The sequence below is a fragment of the Camelus ferus genome, chromosome 23 (assembly GCF_009834535.1).
Source record: "Camelus ferus isolate YT-003-E chromosome 23, BCGSAC_Cfer_1.0, whole genome shotgun sequence".
Taxonomy (NCBI): Eukaryota; Metazoa; Chordata; class Mammalia; order Artiodactyla; family Camelidae; genus Camelus; species Camelus ferus.
The window spans coordinates 15,833,271-15,856,625 of NC_045718.1; the positions used below are offsets into that span (position 1 = coordinate 15,833,271).

The 23,355-nt window shown below is 51.3% G+C and overlaps 1 protein-coding gene across 1 annotated transcript in view; it reads right to left on the reverse strand.

Annotated features, from left to right (window-relative positions):
* Positions 1-23,355, reverse strand: part of LEMD1 (LEM domain containing 1) — a 58,078-nt gene that overhangs the window by 24,635 nt on the left and 10,088 nt on the right. The window lies entirely within an intron of this gene.

The window sequence follows — 23,355 nt, forward strand, 5'->3', positions numbered from 1 at the left end:
ATATTTCCATTACTGCTTAGGAACTCTGAGTAAGACCCAAGCTCTGAGAAGATAAGAAGTTAATTAAATATGAAAGAGCTGAGAGAGATTTTTTTAGTGAGTTAAATAAAAGTTATTTATCCCTGCCCTCCTTTTGATGAGAGCACAGAGAGTAGGGAGCATTCAGTTACTGCAAACAGTAGTCTTTTCACACTTGTAATTTAGCTCTGAACATAACGAGATGGTAGTTTTTAATTAACCGCCAGCAGACTTTGTAATTGCTGAATTGGCATTTGAAAAAAAGTCAGCTATTCATTCTCTGGCACACAAATTGATTTATATAGATTTACCCAGTCTTGGTATGGCTTTCCAAATCTGCACAACCTCAAGTTCAATCAGTTTTATTCTGCTGATGCCTTTATCCCCGCAAACAGACCCCTCCAACCACTTAACAAAATCCTGAAAAGACATTAAAAGGTTTGACATGCATCTGTCAAAACTTTTATCAGAAATTTTTAATTTAGGGGTTTATTTACTGTACCTCGTTTCTATCATGTTTCCAGTCTTTTTATTTTGCAGTGAAAATGACTGCAAGACAATTACTCAGCATAGGAGGACCTGGACCAATTTTAAGTAATGACTTTGCCTTTGTTGGTGATCAGGCAATGTCCAATTAGGGAGAACATTGTACACAAACCAGAAAAAGCTGTGAACTGTCACGTTTAACAGGGTTGTTCAAGAACTGCCTCACTTACCAGTTCTCCACCTTAAAGCTATGCTTTGACCAGAATCACATTCTGGTACACAGTAGGTGCTTAGTAAATGTCAGTTTCCTTCTTTTCTATGTGTTTGGGAGGCTGAGTTGACTCATTCAGGCCACTAGCAAACAACCTAACGTTATGAAGGAAAAGGACAATGCACCTCAAATTTTTGGTTTTTTTAAAACTGGAAGCTAGCTTAGGCAGATCCTGTGACACTTCTTCTGGAGAACAGCTGTCTGTTGCTCGGCTACCTTCCCCCAAAATAACCTCCAAAAGAGCCCTCATCAATTTCAAGTGACACTAGACAATTGCTTAGAGGGAACACACATATGGAAGAAAAATACTCAAATAGAATCCAACTGAGTGATTAATCCACTTACCGGTTTACATGGTTGTCTAAAGTCTATGCAGTTGGGTTGGCTACTAAAGCTGGGTGAGTTTCACCCAAGGGCTCCCACCAGCAGCCCATCCCTTTTTGCCTGTTAGATATTATGCTAATCATAATACTGACAGTGTGACATCAGTAACCCCCACGGTAACAGGCTGATGTGAAAGTCAGATGATTAATTTAACCTGAGTTCAAACAGAACGCGGCACTTGTCGACTTCATAGGCAGACTGCCATGAGAAAATGTCAAGAGATGCAGGGAAGCTATCATTATGCACAGGAAGTGAGAAGGAGCTGCTACCAAGCCAAACGGTGCCAAGAAACTGGGACAATAAAGGAGAAATCGAACAGACTCAAGCGTCTAGGCCATCATCAAAAGACTCACAGTAGTCGATGGGTAATTTGGCCATAGACTCTAGGGAAAATGGGAAAGTGGAAAGAAACCTGTATTAACTTGTTAAGGAACTGCTCATTTAGGAATAAGGATCAGTAGTATCGCATATACATAAATAATAGGTTGCAGAATTTGGATGGTTTGGCCTTTTCAAAGCTTCTCCTATCATCTCGTTTCATCCTCTGCACACTCCTGTCAGACCTCTGGCACGGATTTTACTATCTATATTGCAGAAGGCTGGTTTTGGTTGTTGTTGCTTTATTTTGTCTAAGGGAAGTCCTCTCAGACTATTAGCTTGGGTATTTCAAAAAAGACTGCGGAGACTTTTAAAACAATTTTGCAAGACAAAATGTAGCTCTGTGAAAACACAATGCCTTAATTAAATACCAGGGGTGGGAGGGAATCATTGGAAGGGGTTAAAGGGACAGTGGAGCCAGCCTGCCTGGAATCAAATCCCAGCTCTGGCTCTCACCAGCTGGGTGACTCTGGGTGGGGTAAGTTACTAACCTCACTGTGTCTCGGTTTCTTTGTCTGTAATGGGGATGACAATGGTACCCACCTCAGAGGGCTGTTACGTGGATTCACTGAGTTATGATACACATAAAGTGCTTGGCACATAATACTATATAAATATTTTCCATTATTCTAACCCTTCATAAGCCCTACCCTCAGAAAATTTCTACATCCAGTCTCTTTCTCAGGCAACTCTGTCTCATTTACACTTGCCCATGGGACTCTACCATTTCAACACTTTCCAGATTCTGGGAAAGGGCTGAACATCTTTGCGTGCATGGTCAGGGAGGCTCATTGAGTGATCCCAGGCTGTGGTTCCAAGGGCGATGGCTCCAGAGTTTCTGAATAGAGCATCAGTTTCCAAACAAACATGTAATGCAAACATTTGCCAGCATCCAAACATTGGATTCACCAAACAAAGACTCTGAAAATTGACACATTTGTTGCAATCAAAGCAAATAAATGATAGGCTTGGGTTATTAGGATGCACAAGCATTTTATTTACATTTCCCAGAATTGCTTTCAACAAAAGAGCAGCCAGCAGGTGGAACCGCTTCCATTTAAACAGACTACTGGGATGAAACAGGCATTCCTAAAATATTTTCTTGATCAGACTTCCGAGGCTAAAACACGCTAGGTTGACAAAGGATTCAATTCGATGATCTGACTGGGTTGAGCCCCCTATTAAGTGCAAAACCACTCTGTCTGAAGTTATTTTCTTGATGATTCCAACAGCATATCCATGATTCTATTCTCAGTGTTATTCTGTTTAAGAATTCCTGTGCTGTGTGGAACCCTGCGAATACTTGGTTTTGATGTTTACAGCACCCATTTCCCTTGGTTTTATCTGTGAAGTCCTGGTCATTAGCTTGTTTTTTGTTTTATTCTCTCCATGGCTGCAAAGATATTTTATTCCATTTCTCCAGGGAAACAAGTTTTAATTGCCAATCGACTAGGTATTCAAGATGATAAGGTATCTAAACCCTGAGAGCTTCCTCCTTTCATTAAAATGTAGATCCAATTTCTTTTCCCTTAATGCCACATGCTGTTATTAAACTGAAATAACGGAAATAGTAAAAGCCAGATGTCACTTCAGTCTCAGGTTTGACGCAGGGCACAATTTCCTCTCCTCAAGTTTAATCTGCTGTTATTTACTAACCCCATCCTTTGGAAGAATGCACAATTTAAATGTAAATGCAATTTACATAGGGGAGCAGATAGTAGATTTGCAGTTTCAATTGCCAATAACCGTTCGCAAAGAGGGGAATCAACTAAAGCAAAGATCAGCAGCTGTCAGGCGGCCGTCTGCATAGCTTGCCATTCTCCCACAACTTTCCTCCTGAAGCCACCTGCCTCTGAGCCCCAGAGAGGCAGGTACAAAGAAGAACAGAGGCATTGTTGCAGATATTTCAAGCTGTACTTACTGTTGACTGGGGGAGAAAGGAGGAAGTTTGGGTTTTAACAAGCTAATCTGGTTGGCATCATTGTTGAAATCATTAACTGACCAATTTCTTCCAACAAACTTTTATTGATCATCTCCTACGGGACAGATTTTACACTTGGCCTCAACTAGGGAGAGAGAGAAGAGAATACAAAGAGACAAAAGCTGACAATCCTTCTTTTAAGGAGCTCGTTTCTTTAAAGAGAAAAGAAAGGAAATGATGGTAAGAAAATAAACTAAGCCGTTAACTGAGTGCTGCAGGAGCCCAGAATCGGAAGGTTCAAAGGGTTCAAAGTTTCATTTGGGCTGAGACTTCTAGCCAGGTGGTCAGGTTGGGCCAAGTGATGAAGAGTTCTGTGGGCCACGCTGAGGAGTTAACCCATCATCTCTGGAAGTTTGTAAGTGGGACATGGCATGACTAAATTTATGGACTGACACTGGATGGAGGGTGATGTGTTTATGCATTTGATACAATTTAGGCTGGATTCTGAGTGGAGAACGAGGTGGTAGGGCAGAGTCTGGAGGTTACTTGGGGGAGTTATTACAATAGTCCAGAAAAGAGTTGATTCGGACTCGGGACCAGGCCAGTTTGCAGGAGGACTGGAGAGGAAGACACATGACTCAGGAACGATTTAGGAGCTGGAACGGCCTGGACAGGACGTCTGATCGGATGGTTCCTCTTTGCCTCACTTGCACAGGCCCCACCTCGGTCTACATCTTTTGTCTCAGCCACAAGCCTGTTTCACAAGGAACCATCTGGAGTTTGCTCTACACAGCACTGACACTTAAAAAATTACCCTGTACTCGCCTAGTCAACCCTTGATTCTCCACACTACTTGAAGGCAGCAGCAACGCAGATAATCCATAACTCTCTTCTATTCGGCTTTGGAATTAATTACACTTTTAAGAGAAAATTTGCCTTCCTAATTAATCTTTCTTCGGCTAATATTAAAATTAACTAATATTCTCGGAGCCCATGACAGCTGGGCAAGGGGAAGGGGGAGCAGGGGAGGGGCGGGCAGTGTAGCTGCTCAGACTCAGGCTGAGCAGCAGAAGAAAGCCACGCTGCACTCAAATTCTGCGTGGATCACCCACGGAGGCCACGGGCTGGGCCTGGCTCATTGAGGGGAGGCTGTCTTGCCTAGAATGCCCACCCTGCTGCTTTCTGCCTATCCAGACCTGACTTGTTCTGTAGGTCCCACTCTGAATTCCACCTCCTCAGAACCCTTGGGAGTTTAGTTACTGAGCACCTACTACACGCCAGGCTCGCTGCTAAGACAGAAGATGAGCAGATGGATAAAGCAGGGTGTCTGCTTTCGAGGAGCCGCCTGTTTAATGCGGACAACAGAGGAGTGAACAGAGTGTTTAATCAAATACAATGAGGGCTCTGGCAGAAGCATCTTCTCCTCAAGAGAATAAGGCATGAACAAGTTGAGTGGGGAAAATAAATAAATAAATAGACTTGTGTGACAAGAAGAGAAGAAAGTCGCTTGACTGCTGTTTTATAAACACAGCAGCAAACACGCTTTTGATACGATGAGTGCATATAGTTTCTTCCTTCCACACCCAACTTAGTAAATGCTTCCTATGCGAAGCAAGCCATGATCTTCTCTAGTGGTTTTTTTGTTTTTAATTTGTGGATGTATTTAAAAAATTTAAAATTTTGGCAGGGGGAGGTAGGTAGTTAGGTTTATTTATTTTTAGAGGGGGTACTGGGGATTGAACGCAGGAACTCATGCATGCTAAGCATGCGCTCTGCCACTTGAGCTATAACCTCCCACAACTAGCAGTTTTCAAGCTATGATACTCCAGCCCGGAGATTTCTTCTGAGCTGCCATGGAGGGGTTGGGGGCACAGAGCAGCCCCACTCTAGGGCAGTCAGAACAACTCCACCCCCGCCAGCTTTACAAATTGGGCTCCTTAGAGGATTGCCTTTAAAGGAAGAATTTCACTGCTGCCCAAAGTTAAGAAGCTACCCATCTACCCTGTTTTCTGTGCTTCTTCTGGAAACCAAAATGGATCAATCCTCTAGTCCTGTTATGAATACAAACCAATCCTTAGATGCTGACAAATTATGATCTTGAGGGCTCTCTTCCTGGTATCCTTTAGGTCCTGTATACACAGATTTATTGTGCATAAACCACATGCAAGAAATCTTGGATAATCTGTGGACCATAGAAAGAAATCTAAAATGGGGTTTTTGTCCTCAAAGGTATTGCTTCTAAATGGAGAAACAAGACAATAACATATAAGATAAAAGGTAAGAGGTCAAAGTTCATAATTAGATACCAACACAATATCTATAAACGCTGCAGAAATTTAGAAGCAGAGACAAAAATCACCACTGGTTAGGGGTGAGAGGTGTTCAAGGAGAGCCTCCTGGAGGAGGTGGAATTCAGAGTGGGACCTACAGAACAAGTAAGGTCTGGATAGGCAGCAAGCAGGAGGATGGACCTTCTAGACAAGGACAGACACATCATGAACCAAGGCTCGGAGGAAGAATGGGGACAAGAGCGGTCTAGCCTCAGCAAAAGATGCGCTTTACGTAAGTGGATGGACTCGGCTGAATCAGAGAGCCCTAGGATTTCCTGTTAAGGTGTAGGGCTCCAGGTCCCTTTTGCCTCCAGGATCATCCCATTCTGGGGCCCTCTGATGCCAATAGTGGGTAGCCCCCGGAGGCCTCTGACAGGGTGCTCAGTGATGACAGCAGGGCCGTCAGGAAGACTAACCGGAGAGTGCTGGCAAGATGCACTGCAGAGGAAGAGATGCAGTAGAGAGGGAGACAGAGGGGGCTCCTTTGACCTATTCTTCCTGTGAAAGGATGACGAACAGTAGTAGAGGGAATGCAGGGAGGCTGTGGAGTGTCAGCTAGGAACTCAGGACCCACCAGAGGATCCTAGAGGCAAATGCAGAGTGGTAAGGCACAGACTCGGGGGCCAGACCACCTCCATTTATATACTGCACCTGCACTTAACTATAAGCTCTGTCACCCTGGGCTCTGGCTTTCACATCTGTAAAATGGAAATATAATAGTACTTTTCTTCATGGAATGACTGAGGACTGAGTTAACGCACCTCAAGTGCTAAATACACTATTTTCAGTAGTACCCATGGTAAGAGCTCAAAAGTGTGAGCTGTGAGTAAGAGCCTATTACTCTGCCAGGGAACCGCGGTCCTATCCTGGGGTTCTTGGTGGGGAGGGCACACAGGTGTGATGCGGCATCTCCCAGCCTCACTCAGTATCATCGCCCACGTCTCCCTGTGAACTCGGGGAAAGTGAATGCAGCTTGTTCTCCTTTAAAGACCAATCAGGGATCTGCTTTTCCTCTAAGGGACATTTGAGAAAGAAAGAACTCACTGGAGGAACAGGCTTGCATAGCAGTAAGAGAATGGTGTTCGGCATAAGGAACAACCTGCTAAGCAGCAGCCAAATAATAAGAGATGAGACAAACCAAGATGGAGAGACAGCCATCCCTGCCCCGAAGGCCCAAGAGAGGTGAATTCCCGTGGCTTAAAGGAGACTCTGCACTGGCAAGGGTTTGAAGACAGGCACAGAGAGATAATCAGGGGGGAAGCAAAAGAGGAAAGAACAAGCAGGAGCATAGAATGGAGCCAAGAACAAGGCTAAGAGAGATGAAAACCCTAATGGCCCAAATGTACATTTACTGTTCTTGCAGGAGGAGCTCCATCAGCCACACACACACAAAATCTACAATTCTATACTCAAAACAATACAACTGTTCTGGAAAATGCTGCCTGTTCCTGGTACTAAGAAGGGTGGCTGTTTCACAGGGATCCTCTGAGTGTGCAAAGCAGCGGGCTGACTGGTGAGGGGTGAGGCTGGAAGACTGGCCGGGGCCGGTGAGCGAAGGACCTCAGGGCATGAGAAGCAGGAGCTCTAGGCTTTATCCAGAGGACAGTGGGAGCCACTGAAGGTTTTATGATTTTCTGTTTTGCTTCCACAGTTTTCAAGCTCAATTTCTTTTAAACCATTTCAAACAGAAGTAAATTACAAACAAATAAAGTGAAAGTACAATGAAATTCACACATACCCTCCACTCTGCTTCAACAGTTGCCAACATTTTGCCTGTTACAGAGCAGGGGTAACATGATGATACTTGTGTTTGAGGAATATGTCTCTGGAGGCTACAGAGACAATGACATGTGGGCCACAGGGACAGGGTACCATTTGTATTCATTCATTCCTTCAGCAAATATTTCCTGAGTCCCATCACACGCTGGGCACTGTTCTTGTTGCTGTGGATTTAAGAGTGAATAAAGCCGATGGGGTTCCTGCCCTCTGAGAGCTTATGCCCTTGGAGGAGAAAGCAGACAAGCAGATGAAGTGAATAAGAAAACTTCAGAGTGTGATAATGAGACAGCTGCGACAGAGAAGGACTTGGGAGGGAGAGGTCTAATTTTTAGAATGGGCGGTCAGGGAGGGTCATGCTTCTGTACCCGGAACAGCAAGAAAGGGTGGCTGGAGCAGCATGAGTGGGAATGTGGTAAAGATGAGATGGGAGAGCAAGATGACAAGATGGAGATAAGCAGATCTGAGGGAGATTTAGGAGAGAGAGCCAACAGGATTTGGTGATGGATCGAATGTGGGGTGGAAGGTGAGGGGTGTCAGGAAGTCTCCCTGGCTTGAACTGAAGGATGATTTTTGGCTCGAACATCTAAGTGGATAAGGGGGCCCTTCACTGAGTCAAGGAAGAGGAGTAATGGGTAGAGCCCAGCCCCCGGGGTGGCTCCCTCACAGCCCTTCAAAGTGAGAGCCTGGCAAAGTGAAGCCACTTCCACCACCGGCCCCAGTTCAGAAACCAACTACCCATGCAGCTTTTGGATGAGACAGTGCCTCAGGCAATTCCAAGTAAGCATCACCACCACTCCTAACCCTCTAAAGTCAGACCAGTCCACCTCCACCTCCAACACACAGACAGTACCGAGGGACACTTCTGAGTTCAACTTAACTTGCTTGGCCAGTGGAGGAGATGAAGGTGATGCCACAGTGATGTAACACAGCCTCGGGACTGGGGGTGGGGGGTGGGGGGGAGACACTGAGCCCACCCAGAGGAACACAGTGTCAGGGGTTATATTTTCATCAGGATAGCAGAGGCCCTCTGAAGCCACGTCAGTGCAGTGTCTCATCCCATTTGGGGGCTTGACTCATCTCAGTGCCCATTGTCTCAGGCAGATATGAGGGATGAGATTTAGAGAGCAGGATTTTGCTGGGAGGCAATATACAGGCCTGGAGAGAGGGAAGTCTGGAATTAGAACACTGTTACACCCTCATCCTGTGACTTTTGCCTGGCGCACAGATTTATCAGAAGGGACATAAAAGGTGGCCGAGGAAGACAGATGAGTGGGGGAGGGGAAGACTCTCAAATGCAAGCTAGACCAGAGACCACAGTGGCTGGGGGGCGCTGCGCTTCTGGAAACAACACCCCCACTCTTTCGCCCGATTTTTAGCTATCATCTCTCCTTGCTGCACCTTGCCCTGGAAGGGCATTTTTTTCCAGCTGTCCATTGGGGGAGGGGGCCGGCAGGGACATGCATTCCGGGTCATTGTCTGGGAACGAATCCTGGACAGCAGGAGACAGCGGCTCTCACTCCTCATCCCTGTCATCTGTCACCCAGCGAGGGCGGCCGGCAGCCAGGCTGCGGACTGCCTAATGAAGACAGAGAGGTGGTTCCGGCTGTGCACAGGTGCCGCTTCCCCATTAACAGAGGTGACATTCCGAAACACTACTCATTACAGAGCAGACATTGGACAGGGCTGGGACACATATTGATGGCAGGAGAGCCAGCCAGCGTCTGTCTCAAATCCCACTGCCCCTGAGAGGGAGAGTGAGCGAGCCAAAAAGAAGCGTCACGAGTGTCAAACCCGCAGGCCCTTCACTTTGCAGAGAAAAATGAAACCTTGCCGTGCCTGACGTGTAAGGCTAAGTCATTCTCTCCATTGCTTGCGAACCCAAGGGACTTTAGCTTCAGGCTCACCCAAACGTCGACCAGTCCTCCTGGGAAGGACTGTGGTGTGGATGGCTGTGCTTGGGGTGGGTGGCGGGGGGGGGGGGGGAGGCGTTTAGTGTTGGGCGGGGTGCTGGTCCTCAAGATGAGACCTGGATCTGGAGCCCAAGAGGTCTGGCTTTAGAGATGGAATGAGCCCAAGATGTAGCTAGGAGGGATGGAGGTAGGCTACGGGGAACTTCCAGGCTGAGACTGGGGCAGATGGACAACCAAAGTCGTGGAGTCTCCTTTTCAACGGACGGTGAGAACAGGAAGGATCTCCATCTTGGCTAGGATGGGATGTGCGGTCCCCCTGAGAAAGGGGAAGTCTTCCTATCAGCTCCGGAGAGCCAGGAATGGCAGATAAAGCCGGCGCCGAGGATTTCCGCGGCTCCCGAAACCGGAGGCAAAGCAGCACGAGGAACAGGCCGCACCCACGAGCGCACAGCCGCCCGGCCGGGGAGCCCCCGCACCGCCAGCCGCTCCGCGCGCGCGCACTCGGCCCGCCGCGCCCGCCGCCCCCGCTCCCCAGCGGGGCACCCCCGCCCCCGCCCTGCTCGATTTTAAACCTGCAGCAGACGGAACTCGACTTAAAAATAACTATTTTGACAGTTCCGATGTAAATATGTGAGCGATGCGTGGGGCTGTTTTTCCTTCACACTTCCCCTCACCCCTCGCTCCCTACCCCAGCCCCAACTCAGCCGAGGCTGAGATGATGGGAGAGCGCCGCCTGCAGGATGCTCCCAAAAATGTGGCCGAGGGAAGTGACTTGTCCTAGAGCGCTCAGCCAGTTGGGGGGAGGGGGCGGGGAAAATCCCAACTGACTTTCAGTACACCACACCGCTGTGCTAGAGGCAATACAGTATATGGGATGTGCAAAATCTCTTGCCATTTTTAATTCTTTCAACTAACCTCTCAGTTAACTTCTACTGAACCCCTGCTTTGTGCCGGGCACTGAGTTAAGTAAACATTTCGGCACGTACTAACTTATTTGATCCTCAAAAAAGCGTATGGGGTGGGCACTATTATCTGCATTTTACATAGGGGAAACAGGTTTGGGAAGACTGAGTTCTCTGGGCTGCCATAGCTAATGAAGAGACTTGAGATCAGAGCCCAAGTCTTGTGCTCTTCTTCCCATACATAGCCAACTAAAAGTAAGGAAGGTGGAGGCGGAGATCCCCCCATTCTATAAGTAGGGAAACCAAGGTCAAGACAGACAAAGTCACGTGTCTTTCTGACCACTAATAAGCATCTTAGCTGGGGCAGAGCCAGGACGAAAACAGAGCAGCTTTAGGACAGCCAGCCCATGCCTCTCTCCCCAGTCTTCTGGACCCAGGCAGTGCACTGGGACATGAAGGGGCATCCTTTGGAAGGAGGATAGGGGAAAACGGACTTGGAGAGAGAACGGAAGAGGAAAGGAAAAGGAGAGAGGAGGTCTAGAGAGCGAAGGAGCTTAAGTATGCGTAGACTGCATAAGCTGGCCAGGCAGAGCTGTGAGCTAGGGTAAGTCCATTGTCAGACCTCCCAGCTCCCCTTTATTTGCCCTCTTCCCCACACTAGGTGCCTCTCCCCCGCCCCCAACCCCACCCTGGGGCCAGATACCACTGATGCTCGGGTGCTTTTTCTCCCATCCTAATGAAACCTCCTCTGGGAGGGAACCTGATGTAGCCATCAGTGCTGTGGGACTAATGCCTGATAACTGCCCAGTGTTCGCCTCCCTCCTGGATGACAAGCCCCAGGACATCAAAGCTTGAAGTAAAAGGGAGGAAGCACTACTGAAATGTCAGGTATCAGACTCCTGGAGAGAAGAGGAATCTGGGAGCAATAGGGCCCACCTGGGACAGAAGAGGCTACGTATAGCACCTGCTTGCAAGGTCACTGCTGGCTGTGCATGTGCGTGTATGTAGCTATGGATAAACGTCTGTAGATGTTAGCACAAAGGAGTGGGGTGTCCCGGGATCTGTGCTTTGAACATACTTTCCTTTCTATCCTTCAAGTCTCAGCTCAAATCCCGCCTCCACTGTGAAGCCATCCCTGATCCCTCCCCATTCTCCAGTTACGCTCTCAGGCTCCTGATGCCTCAAAGCACTTTGTTCCTACTCTGCCTAAGGCATCTTGCATCCTTCAAGCCTCGGCATGTTGCTTTTTATTAAACTGTGAGTTCCTCCAGAAGCAGGGCAATGTCTGCTTTCCCTGTGTTTCTCCTGCAGCTCTTCCCAGAGGGCTTGGCACAGTCGGGACTCAATGTTGATGGGATGGATTGAATTGCAACAATGCACAGCTCACGTTTCCCCACACAAGGTGTACTGATAGCAGAAGGGCCTGAGGCAGGCATCTCAGCTGACTCCTGAATACTGAAAGGTGTGGGGCACTTATCTGTCCCATTTCCATGACCACTATTGAGTGCTTATGTGCTAGCACTATGGTGGCTGCACAGGGAGGAGGGGTGACCCCTCAGGAGCAGCCGGTCCACTGCTCTAAACTAAGGCACAGCCTGTGACGCTTCAGCCTTATCCTGTCCCAAGCCACTGCATACCTTCCAGGATGCTCTTTGGGGTTAGATGGCTTTAGCTCTCTGCTCCCCCCAACCCAGGACCCCTTGCTTCAGTGATAATTTGGAATCTCTGGCCCTCCAATCAAAGCAGAGTTATGATATAATAATTCTTTTAAAATAATTTTATTGATATATAACTCACATACTATATGATATAATTCTTGTTTTTAATACTATGCCATCTTATAGCATCTTTTTCTCCTTGTAAGTCTGAAAATTCTCATTTGTTCTGTCAATAGTCCTGAAAAGTCCAGCTAAAGGTCTTTATTCTCCTGTAAAAAATAAAAGCACCTTTATGTCTATGTGCTCTTATTATAGCCGTAGACCATCTTCCCTGTTTCCCACCCCATCTCCTCCAGCCAGATCTACCCTACTATTTCTCTGAGATGCTAGGAAGCAGGAGGCCAGCCTTCCCTCAATTTCTAGATAGCACAGTAAGGCTCACAGTTCTGGGGGCTCAGTGTGTCTCCCAAAGCTTCCTCAGGCCCCATCACCCCACTTTATGTCCATGCTTCTCTTCCTCCCAGTCTCCTGTCTTCCCAGCAGAGTTGGTGGAAATAAATGTTTAGTTTCCGCTGCTGCAGTGTATCACAGTGCGAAATAAACACGGATGCCCCATCTACCCTGACAACATAATTCATTTACTGCAAAGGGATATAATAAAGTCTGTTTATTACAGCAATTAACAGAGCAGCGTTTGCCTGCATGCTTTTCCGAGGCAACCCGAAAAGTGCTTACTCCAGGTGCATAGATTTGGGAAACCATGCGTCTTGAGCCAAAATGAAACCAATTAGAGGCTTGGTACGTGGGTTCCAGCCACCCCAGAAAAATTAGCCATCCAGGAGTCAGTTCAGCTGAAGTGGAACCTCAGTGCAGGAGCCCAACACAACACAATTGCTACTTTACTGGGTTAAGACCAGGACCTGTCTCCAAGGTCATGGTCTTAAGGATGTGCATGAAATGCTCCCTTCAAACCCAGCCACCCCAGCTGCTGGGCTCAAATCTCACTGACCATCAGAGCATATAGGTGGGGAAGGTTAGCACCATTGACCCTCAGGGGCACCTTGCCACTGGGATGGGGACATAGGGAGAGGACCAGAGGCTGGGCCAAGGAGGATGGACTAAGAAATCCTTTTATTAAACCCTGACTTCAAGAGCATCGTCAAAGTTGAAGACCTCAAGCCTCTGGAGAGAAACAAGGCTGTGTGGGAGGGAGGGAAGGAGAGGAACCTACGAGCCTGCTTTCTAGTCTGGAGAATGTATGCCGACTGGCTTTGGGCATAAAGACTGGACGAAGATGTGAAGCCCAATTGCCCCAGTTCTTTGGCGGATGGGCAGATGAAGAGGGATGTACCGGTTTAGGGGCTAGGGAGTTATGTTAAGTGTATCTGATTGTGAATTAACCAAACTTAGGTCTCCAATCCCTTTCAAGGGGCTGGGGGTTGGCTTGTACCAATAGGACATTCTTCAGAACCAGGTCTAGTTTTCCCAAGGCGGGCAGCCGCCCCGGTGTCAGAGCTGTGTGGGAAAAGCTCTTCGCAAGCAGCAGCTCTTCCTTTTTTCTCGGGAGCAGCCTCTCAGGGAGACCATGGGGAGTTAGGATCTCCTTGAAAATATAAAGCTGAGCGCCTAAGCCAGCTAGAAAGCCAGAAGCTCGAAAGTGCAGAGGCAAAGCGCTATCAAACAGTTCCCCTGGTTGAGGGGTGACCCACTGGGTTCTGGCTGCCTCCGTTCCTCTTCTCTCCTCTCAGGCCTCCGGGAGAAGGTGTTGCATTGAAGGATGAAGGCAGAAGCCAGCCTGGCCTCTCTGGAGCAGAGAAAGTCAGAGCTTTGAGCATCATGAACAATGGGATAAAAATAGCCATGTTGCCATGGCAACGAAGGCTGGGAGAGTCCTGAGAATCTCTGGGTCCTGCCATCTCCCCCTCCAGCCTTCCTCCCGCCTCTAGGATGGAACACAGGAATGAGCTGAGGGAGAAGGGAAGGCTGCCCAAGGGGAGGGAAACTGTCCAGTAGCCCACTAGGAAACCCTTGAATTCCAAAGCCTGCAGCTTCTGCCAGAGTGGCTGCCCACTTTGTGGGGCGCTCCTGGTTTTTAGGATTTCTTCCTCAGTGTAACAAGTTAATCCAGGGATGTCCACGGTAGCCCTCACACTTCGCCCTTGTAGTGGATAGTCGTGACCTCCTGGGCTCCCCTGTGAACAGCCAAAGTTTCTGTTTAGTCTTCATGGTCTGTGGTTCTGATCCCAGGTAGGACTGGCCACCACAGCCCAGCACAGTGGGCATTGATCTTGGGGTACAGCCTGGAGGCTAGAGGATTCATTCCCCTGCTACTCAATTGTTCAGAGACTTGGCTTTAGGGAGCTGTTTGTTTTGGGAAGCAATGGCGGGACAATTATCTCTTGCTGTTCTTCTTGCTCTTGTGTCTGAGAGCTGGAGCATTCATCCTCTGGGAACAGACTCTGGTTCTTGGTTCTGGTGGTGGTGTCAGTCCCATCACCTGCTGGATACAGCAACTACCTTCAGGGTAAACACCAGGCTTTCTGGGCCAGCCTGCAAGGAGCCCACCAAACACTGAAGCCTGAAATTTCCTTCTCTAGTTGAAAGCCCATCTTCGTGGTTGTTAGCCAGATGTCTGTCTCCAAAAGTTCAAGCCACACCTGGGCACATCTGATACAATGTACCCTGGCAATGCAAGCCTTCAGGTGAGGTAGGGAGGAAATGGGTCTCGTTGCCACCTTTTATAGAGGCTGGAAGAGAGGAAGCAAGTTGCCGGGGTCAGGAGTCAGTCATGGCGTTGGCAGAGCGCTGGGAAACTGGGGCTCTCCATCCAAAGACGGTCATCAGCCTGTCTCACCACTGGCACATCACAAACCACTGGGCAAAATGCACATTCAGTCTGTAGACAGCAGATTGCAGCCTGAGGCACTTCTCCTTGCAGAAGGCAAGGTAAAAAGGTGGGTTGGATCAGTCAGCTCGGAGATGGGCTCATCAGCAGGTGCAAAGGGTTTTACATAAACTGGTGCAGGGAGGGGTCCTTGAGATATACCTGCGAAGAGTGAGTGTGTGCGTGTGTAAGAGAACGTGCACAAAAGTGGCACTTAGGATGCCCCAGACAGGGCCTGGAGTTGTCGTCCCGGCTACAGGAAGTGGGAGAGGCAGACTTGCAGGGCATCCCGGCTCCCTGGGCAGGGAGTGCTGGGAGATTCTAGCTGGAGAAGCAGCTCTGGGCGCCATGGCTTTGCCTGTCACTTCCCCCACCTTTTCTTAGATCTCCCCGATCACTCCCTTCCACCCTCCCCACACATTTGCTACGTGCACAGAGCACACCAGCTGGAACACAGGAAATCTGCAACCCCTCTGGTTCCACGGCCCTGAGCTCCACTGAACCTCAACTTCTCAGACCCACAGAGCCCTGGACTCGAGAGGGGCCTTGGAGGACATTAGTGCAGCATCCTTTTTATACCTGAGGAAACTACATCTCAGAAATGGGACATTAGCCTAAGGCCACAGCATCATCAAGGTGCAAGCAGGGCTAGAACCTGGGAGACCTGGCTCCCACCTTAATGCTTTTTTGCATCCCATTGTGCTACCTCGTGCATATTTCAGTTAGTTAAATTATTGCTTTTTTTTTTTTTTCAAAAATAACTCTCTCCCTATATATTCCCATTGACCCATATGCTACATTCAAAAAGCCCTTCCCGGGGAATGGAGAAGGAAATGACATTCTAATAAAAAGATTTCAACCTGAGACAAGAAGCCCCTCGGGCCCCAGGGTCCCAGACAACACTCAAGTCACAAGAGCCCCAAGTACCCTTCACATCGCTTCATCCCCCCGCCCCCCCCCTCCCCCGGGTTCAGCAGCCCACAACACAAGAGGAGAAATGGGCCTGGGAGTTCTCCCTTTTATGGATGGGAAAACTGAGGCCTCCCACTAGTCTCCAAGGAGGACTGAGTGCCACATGGCAAGAATCCGGAACTCATGCACCCCCTGCTTCACCTAGAGCTCCTCCTGGCAGGGTCTGGGAGAGACGCCAGAGAGGAGGGAATTAGAAAAAGGGGGAACAAAACAGTCCAATCCAACCTTTAGGAAGGCATGAGACTCAGGGCAGGAAACAAGGCGGCCAGACCCCCCAGACCCCAAAAGGAACAGGAGGAAGAAAAGCCTTGTAAGTCAGGTGCCTGGCACATGGGCTGTGGACACCGGGCCTGCTTCTGCCTTTTTGGACTGAACCTCTCCCCTGGGCTCACCTTTGAGATGCTGAGAGGAGCAAAGGCCCTGAGAAGGAAATGGAGGGAAAACAGATTGTGGGGCGAGTCTGGCTGCTGTTGTCTCCTATTCCGCTATAGCGTTGGCCTCAACCTTAGCCCGGGATGGGAAAGGGGCCACAGCTTGGAGGCCAAGGGCAGTTGTCTGCAGGCACAGCTAGGACTTGACCTTGGGACCTCTCCATGTTCCCACAGGAGGGGCTCAGGGTATCCAGTATCCCTCTGGAGCTAATGGAGTTCTCCTGGGGGCAGCGGCTCTCTGAACCGGCTCACTGCCAAACCCCTGCGGCTGAAACCCCTGCCAGGCCTGAGCGCACAGGGGGAAAGCTCTCGTTTGCCACCCCTCCCGCGTGCGTTCCCCTCTCCTGACCTTTCCTGCAGGTGAGCCCATGTGGTCAGGACAGAACACCCGACACCCCTCTCTCCGGAGATACAATTGCATCCTCCGCCCCAGGAGTGACTTCCCTCAGGCTGCAGCCTCGCAGGCAACCGCTAGGGACGCACCTGCCCTCAAGGCAGGCTCTCCCTCCTCAGATCCAGACCCTGGAAAGCTTTCCTGCCCATCTCTTTGCCTCCTCCGAGGCCTCTACTGTCCAAGAGGCCAAAGAACCAGGGAGTTTTTCTTCTGTCCCTTGTGACCCCACTGGCCCTTATTGCTGCTTCCTTGAGGGAAGGACTTCTGTTTATAATTCTTTGGATATAAAAGGAAATAACAGATTGTGGAAGGCTGGGGCTGGGCGGGAGGGGCAAAGGAGGGGGGTGGAGGATGGGAGGAGTGAGATCTTCAGCTGTGCTCTTGCCTCGCCATGACCTGGATCCCACCAAGTCTGCCAAAAGCCCAGGAAATGCCCATAAGTGCGGGGCGTGAGTGGCACAGGAAAAGGCTGCCGGGATGGGATGCGCCCTTGCTTCCCGACCACCCAGCAGAGGTCCCCTGCCCTCCCGGACCACTAGAGAGGCCTCCATTCCAAGGAAAGGAGTGCACAGCCCCTCCTGTCCTGGGGCCCTGATCTCCTCTACCCAGGTCACTTGTTATGTGTCTGGAAGGTTATTCTGTCCCTGGACGCCAGAGGGGATCTGGCGTTGTTCCTGGCCTGAACTGTCCCGGTGATGAAATAGAGGGCGGGCTTGCTAAAGCTACAGAATCTGCCTAAGTGTCTCTGTGGCTGCGCTGCCGTCTGTGACCCTCTAGCACCTGAGAGGTCCAGGCACAGTGACAGAAGCCGAGTGATACCAAAATGGGAGGAGGGAGGAAGGAAGGAAGAGAGGAAAGGAGGAGATGGTTTTTCGTTTGCTTCCTAACCATCAGGAAAAAGGCTGAGAGTGGGGCCAGAGACTGACCCTGGAAGGTTGATGTCAGGGTGGAGTGGGGTGTGAGATTAGGGGAAAAGTCAAGGGAAGTCTTCGAGGGCCTCCCCTGCAGGGTGTCCCCAAAGGGCACCACATGCAAGCATTTTCCCCCATGGCTTCTGAGAATAGGCAGGTGAGTGGGGCAAGGAGCTAGGAGAATAACGGGAGGGGCCTGGAAGACAGTCCCTGAGGAGGGGAGCCAGGGCCTGGGGAAGAGCGCCCCCCCAGGAGACATGGTGGAAGTGAGTGGGCAGACAGGCCAGACTGGCGGGAAGGCTGCTTTCTGGAGTGCGGAGGAGAGCGGGGCAGAGGGACACCCAGAGCCGTCTGCGAGTGGAGGCTGAGGACGGCTGCCCTGCCCCTCACTGTCCCTCCGCAGCCACACGACTCAGAAGCAGGCTGCCTCCCTCAGGCCTGACCCAGAGGGACACTGGGAGGGGATGGTTGGCAGAGGACTCATCTCTCAGCCACACTCTCGTGGATGCAGCTCTGGGCTCTGCGGAGGCTTCTGTGCCAGGTCCCAGGAGCCCAGCAGAGACTCCATCCTGGGCTTGGAGGGGGTCTGTCTCACACCCCCACTGGCCCGAGGCCTCCGCCAGGGTCAAGGCTGCCGGGATCTTCTCTGGCAGAGCAGCCAGTTTCCTATTTAGCGGCAGCTTTCCAGGCCCAAGACGGCGGGTCCCTCATGGGAGCAGTTACCCTGAGCAAAGTCCCTGGAGCCCTCAGGGCAGGAAGAAAGTCCACTCCTGGGGCCTCTGGGTCTCTGGAAGTCACACAGCAGGTCCTGGGCTTCCCCTGGTGTGACCGGATTGGAAACTCCGGGGCTGGAGGAGGCTGGCGCCCTCAGGTTAGATGGAATCAGGTGGCCAGGTGGCCAGGTTGCCTGAGAAGAGTGTCCTGCTCCAAGCCTCAGCCAGAAGTAGGCACCCCAGGCCTGGGACCCGCTGGGGGCTGAAGAAACGGCCCTGGGTCAGCTCACACCGCCGTTTCCCGCTCTCTGTGAACTTCCTCCTTCTTCCTCTTCATCCTGCAGAAACCGTGGAGGCCACAGAAGCAAGCGAAAGTGAACTGGGGCATGCCCTAGGCCAGGCTGGGGGCTGCTCACCAGAGATCTGCAGGGAAAGGCAGGAGGAGGAGGAGGAGGGGGCGGGAGAAAGGCAGGAGAGAGAAGCGAGCTGGGGTTAACATCCCAGAGGCCTCTGGGCCTGGGGAGTCACTGCCGCTCCCTGAAGCTGCCCAGGCCCTGCTAGACCTCTCGCACCGGCCGGCTGGGGGAGGGGACCTGCCACCAAACAACAGCCTCTTTGATACCTCAAGTGTTTCCTGATCTCTGTGGAGCTGATGTCATTCCTCCAATTGGAGCCTGAGAGTCCAGGGTAGGATGAGAAAGCCCCAGCCGTGGGCACACCCGCCCCCCGCCTCGCCTCCTCACTCCCACACCTGTGGCTGGGAACAGGCAGCCGGCTCAGAGGGAGCTCTGGCTTGTTCCACCTTACACAGGTTAGAGACGGGGGTTCCCACTCACTCCTTCAGATCACACAGACCGATGATCCAAATGCAGGACTTTGGGGACCTTGAAGAAAGTCCCTCATCCAACACAGCTTCTACTTTGATAACCTGGAACCGAGTCTGGAATTCCTCCCTTCCCTGACAGCCGCTGTCTGACCTCCTCAGCGAAATCTATAGGGGCCATAAAGCACTTCCTTTGACAGCTCTGGGCAATGCAAATCCCCATCCTCCTCACGCAGAGACCAGACAGCAGAGAGGTCTTTAGCAAACAGGCTGTTTTATTGAGCACCTATGCTGGGCAAAGGGGTTGGGAGGTAAGAACATTAGGGTACAGGTAAAGGTTTCTTCTCTGGCACAAGTCAGTCTGAGGCTGGACTTACCCCAGCTGGGCGTGTTGGCCCCTACCTCTGGCTGACACAGCCCTCATCACAGCTGGTCTCTGTGGCTGTCAGGCTGGGCATGGAGGGGGGGCTTCAGATCAGCTCTCAGTCTGTGAGTACCCGTTTCTCCAGACACTGGCTTATGTCTCCCCAGCCTCAACCGCCCACAGATCCCTACAGCTCATTTCTTGGCCCTTCCCCGGCCGCTGGGCCAACCCTGGAGGGAGCAGAAGTGTATTCAGTTCAGCTCCAGCAGAGTAGCTGGGTACAAAGGACGGTACCCTGCATGGAGGTCGGGCCTGTGTCCTGGGCCTGGTTTGAATCACTTCTCTCTCCAGGAAGAACAGTGGAGCAGCCCAGACACCGCGAGGAAGGGGTGTGGAATAGGGAAGCATAAGCTCTGTCCTTGCCCCAGCCCCTCTTGCAGTAGAGACCGCAGAGGATGCCCCAGGCCCACATGCTAGGCACACCTGCAAAGTGTTTCCATGGCATTTGAGAAGCCTGGCAGGCCCAGGTGGGTGGCTCTCTGGATAGTTCCACAGATCTGGCCAATCTTGCTCCTTTGCACATACTTGCCTCGCGTTTCTCCAGGCAGAGCAGAGGGCCCAGGTCGCAAGCCCTTACCAAGCACAGTGGCCACGGTGGAGCGGCTCCTGTCAGGATTCGCCTCTCCCTCCCGCCTCAGTGTCCTGGTAATACAGCTAATGACTGTAATTAATAGGTGCAATGCATTTCCAATGGCCAGCTGGGTGGGCAGGAAGCCCAGCCTGAGTCAGCATGGGTAGGTAGACTGGTTATTTAATCGCCCGCTTTCCAGCACCATCCACACACCCACCCTCCTGCAGTATATATAGAGAGCAGAGAGCAATCTCTAGGGTATATATAGACAGAGCCGAGACACAACTACTATATTTCTAGATCTATCCACTGCAGCTATCTCTGGATCCCTCCTGTGACAAACCTAGAGAGAGACAGGAATCTTAACTGGGGCTTAGGTGGCCTGGGTTCTATTCCTGGCTCTGACGCTGGCATGCTGTGTCACCCTAAGCAAGTGACTGTACCTCTCTGGGCCTTCATTTCCTCATTTCAGTGTTTAACACTTAGATCCCAAAGCCAAGGGGCTGAAAGGGTACTCAGAATCCCAGCCTGATTAGGAAGAAGGGAGGGAGAGCCCGTGGGTTTTCTTGTTATCAGTAATTGTGATGCATACGCTTTCTTGGCTGGGGTTGGGGGGTACGGTGTATATCAGGGGTACTATTGATAAAACATCCCCACCATTACAGGAAAGGCATCTGGGGAGGAATCAGCAGGCACAACAAATTTGATCTGGGGAAGGAATTCACAACTAAAACAAGCCAGGCGCGTGCCTTTGACCATCACACCCCCAGCCCCAACCCCACGGTCTCTGGTCCCAGGGTGCATAGATCTTCGTCCCTCCCCACCCTACCTGCCCTCCAATGCCCGCTTTCTTAAAAACAGCACAAATGTAGCTCCTGAGGTGACGGTGCCTCCCTGCATTCCTTTGGGAAAGATGAGAACTTGCTGACTTCTCCCCTCACTGTCAGGAGGGTGGGGTTGGGGGAGGAACTAGGAACCACACCTCACAGAAAAGGAGGGCCAAATACAGCCACTCACAAGCTGGGCTGGGGCTGCAACCTGGCTCCCTAGGGGTGTCTGAAAGCCAGGTCTTTGTTTCTAAGGTGGGGTGGGGTATGTTAAGGGGAGCCTGGGCGTTCTGCTCAGGTCTTTGATCCAAAGTGTCTGGTTGTCCTCTCAGTCCCTACCAGGGCCCGCAGGATCGTCACTGCAAGGCGCACGACTCCAAGCCCTGGAGGCAGCCTGGGCTCTATTGGTGGTCCCCGGGCCAGCCCTGGTGGGGGAGAGACAAGGGGCGGAAAACCCCATCCCATTTCAGTGTCCCTCCTGCTGTGGGCCTCCCTCCTCCGCCCTCAGACTCCCTCTGCCCCACCAGCAGGATCCTGCGGCCCCCTTTGCCCAGGCTGTGGTCTCTGTCCCCCGTCTTCATCTCTTCACACTGGGCAGAGTGCTCCTGCACTCGCTGGAGGGCTCCCTGGAGGAGGGAGAAGTCAGGTCCTGATGAACCTCCTCTTGCTACTTCTACTTGAGGGGAAAGGGGTCTCAACATTTGAAATGGGCAGGGGCCAGGAGTCTCAATGAAGCCAGTGGACCCATACCTGGGGGCACTCCATGCTCATCTGTGCTCACAGTGGAAATCACCCTGCCCACTCTGCAGCTTCCCCCTCCGACCTCGACCTCAATATCCATGCCTGTAGCTCAGGAGGGGCTAAGAATGTGAAAAACAGTCCCCCAAATCCAGAATAGGGAGGACAGGGAGGTGAACGCTGGATCAACGCCTGCTATCTCACGGTTGGCTGCATCTGACTGCAAGCTGTTGGCCCTGGTTTCTTTCCCATCCTCCTCTCTGGCCTTTCCCCAGCTCAGGTCCAAGATGGTCTGGGGTATGGGACAGATAAGATCCTCTGGCCGTCAGCTTTGAGGGGGCCATCAGCTTTGAGTCTTGCCAACTCACAGAGCATCATCTCCAGCCACCAGGAGGTTCCCCAGCCTCTCCGATGACCCCTTCCCTTATACCTCACCCCCACCCCTCTCTTGGAGGACCCCGCAGACACCCTCCAGGGCCCTCCAATTCTGGCACCTTCAGCAAAAATGGGGCAGTGGGTCAGAGACCGCTTGCATGGTGGAGGAACCAAGAGGAAAGAGGGACTCCGAGATGGCTAGAAACTAAGATGAGGCCAAAGCTAGGGCTCCAGGCTTGCAGACCACAAACTCCTAGGTGTCTCAAATTTTGGCAAAGTCCTTCACCAGAGTGGGTGGCAGTGGGGGTTAGAAGGGTAGGAAGATATTTACAACTGTTGGGACAAGCCAGGAATTCTTTGACCAACAAAAAAGGGATATATTCCTTCCCATCCCCTCCCAATCCCCTCCTCTTCCCAGCAGAGCAGCCTCCAGCAAGGCACTCCCAGCTTCACTCAGTCCCACCCCCACCTCAGGTAAAGGGCAGAAGAGAAATGACCCAGTGAGGAGGGGGGCCCTCACGCCTGCAGAACAATGCTGAGCCGTCCACCCCCCTCCCCAGCTCCCCTTAGCACCGCGCTTCAGTAATTAAAATATGAATTCACCTTCCCTCCCCGAGCCATTCATCACAGCGAAGGGAAGCAGCTGCGGCTTAGGAGACCGGATTTGGGGGATTAGCTCGGGCGGTGGAGCAGACACACCAGGAGAAAGAATTAAAAAGGAAAGGAGTGAATTGGGTTTTCTCTCCCCACCTCCTCCCCGCTCCCTCTCCCTCCTGCTGCCTTGGAGCCTCACACCCCACCCCTTCCCCCAAAGCCTGGCCTCTGTAGGTTTCTGGGAACTGTAGTCTCCATCACTGTGTTGATAAACAGGCAGGCCAGGGGTGGGTGGTGGCACAAACTACAGATCCCAGGACTTCTGCCCGGAGTTGGCAGCAGCAGAGCTGGGCACAGGCTTCCAGTCTGGGAGAAGCCCAGTTCTCCTTGGAGATTAACTCCTTCTTGGCCTGCTTGGGACCGAGTTCTAGCCTCTGGCCTGGAATCTGGAGCCAAGGTCCCCTCTGCCTTTGATGGCTTGCCCAGGCCAGCCCCGCTTTGTATCTTGCTTGCCCACCCAGAGAGGAAGCTCCCCCCACTTTTCAAAACTGCAAGGGCAGCCTCGATTTTACCAGTGGTTCTGAAGGACTTGTGGGTCATGGCCACAAAACATGTATAGTCTTGAATTGTCTTTATGCCCTGGTTTCTAGGGTCTTCCAGG